This window comes from Lolium rigidum, chromosome 4, assembly GCF_022539505.1.
Source record: "Lolium rigidum isolate FL_2022 chromosome 4, APGP_CSIRO_Lrig_0.1, whole genome shotgun sequence".
Lineage (NCBI taxonomy): Eukaryota > Viridiplantae > Streptophyta > Magnoliopsida > Poales > Poaceae > Lolium > Lolium rigidum.
In genome coordinates, this window is record NC_061511.1 from 191,024,794 (window position 1) to 191,028,365 (window position 3,572).

A 3,572-nucleotide genomic window follows, 5' to 3' on the forward strand; every position below is an offset into this window, starting at 1 on the left:
CGGCGGGCTCTAGTGCGCCGGCAATAGGCCTTTTTGGTGCGCCGGCAATAAGCATTTTCCTAGTAGTGATGGAAAGTGCCTCTATAACTATGTAGGAGCAATTTAAGTGTCTCTACGGTACACCTGGGCATTTCTTAGGCCGGGCCGGGTTCAGGCCAGGCTTGAACCTAAATTTCAAGGCCCAACCCAACCTTCGGGCTTATAAACCAGACCCGAACGGAAAGCCTGGCCCGGCCTAGTCTAAGCCTAAATCTTGTTTTCTGCAAGCCCAAGCCTGACCCGACATTTGAGCTTCAATATCAGGCCCAACATGCAAGCCCGGTCCAGCCTGAGAATTTCGGGCCGGGCTGCCCATGCCCAGCTGTACTCTATGGGACCAAAATAGTGTCTCTACATGCCAATTCTCTTGTAGTGTTAAGAGGCTCTCGTCTCCCACTTCCTTGATCAGACCTTGTCTCTGTCGTCTCGAAACCGCAGTCCAAATAACTTTCACTTCCACAAGGGCGGAGCCCATTTTACGATGGATCAACCCGTCGGATTGTCCTATAGGGAGGATGAGGTTTCTAGCAAATGCATCACCAACACCACGACCAGTAAGATGGACCACCAATTTTCGACCAAAAGGGACAGCTACAACGCGGCGACTCAAGGGAACAAATCCACCATCAACAATTGCTCCTCCTGGCTCAACCTCGGCTGCTCTTGAAGAAGTGTTTTCATCAAGGTAAAGAATCATATTGTATTCAAAATTTCCGCTAGTCCATGCCTTGAGCGTTGAGATATTACAGACCCCTTCAAGATATTGATTTCAATTGTAGCTTCAACTGGGCGTACAACATATGCACATGCCACTTCCACCCTACTCAGATAGCTCTTTAGACCCACGGCCAAGGTTTGTCTGTCATGAGGAAGCCTGACCCTATTGAAGATGATCACACCTTTGCTGAAATCTTCAATCTCACCACCATCATGAACTATCTTTAAATCGATCTCAAAATAAATTCTGTCCGCCGGAACAAGCCCTCGGCATGGATCCATCAAAGCTAACATGCCATTTGTCGATGTAATGAGTTGGGGATCATACTTTCCACGCCTAAATAGATAGACACACCTATAGTCAACCTGGTCTCTTGCAAGAACGGTACCAAAAACTCTGACGGGGAGGCCAACATCCGATTCGCGTACTTTCAAGGAAACAACATTTACGCATGATGATTCTATGGTCGAATCACGCGTTGGCAAAGGTATTGTATGAAGCGGCGGACCACGGGAAAAATCGGACTCTTTGTCAAGGTCGAAGAAGGCGAGGTTGTATGCGTCGAATCGGGTACGCACGTAGGCCTTGACCTTAGGGTCGTATCCCATGAACTCCTGGCATCGAACTATATCGAGAGCGCGCAACGCCTTTTCCTCCAATTCGAGCTGATCTTGGGATTGCTTTGCTACTGTTTGTTCGTCTGGTTCTGGAAGAGGGAAGACGCTCTTGATGTTGAAGATTCCACAGATTTCACGTGGCGATTTATCCTTTATCTTGTCGGCGATAGCCTGGCAGGCAAGGTCAATCAGTCCTCTGAGTTGAAGGTATTCGGAAGCCAAGATGAGGTCGAAGAGGGTCTGGTGGTCGAAACCAGCGACGGAACTTGCGTCCAAGTCCCTCAAGGCGTCGTGGGATCCGGAGAAGGAGGTGTGCGTCTTGGAGAAGTCGATGACCTTGGAGAGGGTGTGGCCTCGGACGGAGACGCGGACGAGGCGGCACTTGGTTTCGCCGCCGCCGTCGCCGTTTGAGGGGATGCCGTGGTTCTCGGAGCAGTACTTGAGCATGCCGTAGACGGTGCTGCCGCAGTTGATCGCCTCCGCCTCCGACAGCAGGAACTCCACGCCGTCCTCGCTCCGCAGGATCGCCATCTTCTTTTGCTGAAACCCCTCCGCCGCCATGGCTCCTCTGCTCGCCCGATTTGGCAGTTGCTCTAACTCTAAGCGTTGAGTTGTGGGTTATATATAATCCAGGCTTTGACGTTTCTCTGGGAAGTATACGTCGGTCACTCGGTCTCCGGGGGAAATACGTTTGCCATCGGTGGAGCCCACTTCGTCCCTGGAGGCCTGGACACGGTCCTGCAAATCCACCGTATCCCCACAGCGATCGCGGAATCCAAAGGGGAATTCTTCATCCTCCCCCGACGCAGGCGCCCCCAGCTTCGCAGCAGCGCGAGGTCCTTCCGCTGACTGCTGCGCCATCGCGTGCCTCTTCAACGCCTCGTGATCAGCGGCCCTTCCATCTGGTTTGCGTACAATGGCGGCGTGGGAGAGCCCGGAAGAAAACAATTGGACGGTGGAGACTCCTCCGGCGTCGACCGACTGGACGCTCGCGTCGGATCTCCTGCTGGAGATCGCCGCGCGTTCTGACATCTCCACCGTCGTCGCCTTTATGGCTGCCTGCAAGCTCCTACGCGGCGACATCCTCAGCCCCTTTTTCATCCGCCGCATCACCCAACGAGGAGGCATCGTGCCCCCGTGCATCCTCGCCTACCTCCACACCCACGACAACATGGACGATATCGATCCGCCGGCGCCCCTCTCTTTGGTCCACCCGGCCAAGCCCGCAGCCTCGGACATTCTGAACCACCATATATCCCCTTCCGTATCGCGCTTAGCGGATGATCTCCTCGCCGAGCACGTTCCCGTGACCTCCCGCCGTGGCCTCGTCCTCTTCCGCCGCCGCCGCTTTAGCAACAAGCTCTCAAACTTGTGCCTGTACGACATATTCAACGGCCACCGCATCTTCTTCACTTACCCACCGGGCGTCATCCCGAGCAGCACATGGTTAACTAGGTACGTCTTGCTCACCGCTGAAGATGGCATCGATACCTCCTGCTTGATATTCGCCCTCCATCATGGCAACGTACCCGGCCAAAGACATAGAAGTACCATGGAAATCCACACCGCAACTCCACTAAGCAGAACCTGGGCACCTGTTATCACAAGCCACACCAATAGGGAATTCTTTACACAGCATTGGCCAGCAAGGCATGAAAAAATTGTCGTTCTCGATGGCGGTGTCATTCACTGGGTAGTGCACAAATATGGTGAGATCGCTTTCTACAATGTCTACACAAGGGAGCATGGGACGATAAAGCTCCCCGGCCCCATCATCGACTTCAATGGAAACCTCCACTTTGGGTCATACTACTCACATGATGGGAAGAAGCTACTAAGGTTGTTCACCTATATATATAACAGGTCTGAGATAGCAGTGTGGGATCAGCTCCCAAATGGGGATTGGGTGTCAGAGGCTGTTACGATTGATATAGAGGAGAAGCTACAGGATCCCAACGGTCAACCTTACCAGGATATGACTTTTGAGTTCAAGTGCTCTAGCGAAAAGAACAACATTGTGTTATTTCGTACACGTACTCTGTTCATCATCCTTGATTTGGATACGAAAGTGATGTGTGAGGAAAAACATTGCCCAACTTCCTCGTCCACGCTCATGGAGATCGATCTGTCGTCTCGGCTACGAGCCATGAAAGTCTATCATCCCTAGATAGCTACAGTATATTCGGGCTACCACTCTT

The 3,572-nt window shown here is 52.5% G+C and overlaps 1 pseudogene; it reads right to left on the bottom strand.

Moving 5' to 3' along the window:
• Positions 1-235: 235 nt before the first annotated feature.
• Positions 236-1,935, bottom strand: LOC124647957 (annotated as a pseudogene).
• Between the last annotated feature and the right edge of the window lie 1,637 nt (positions 1,936-3,572).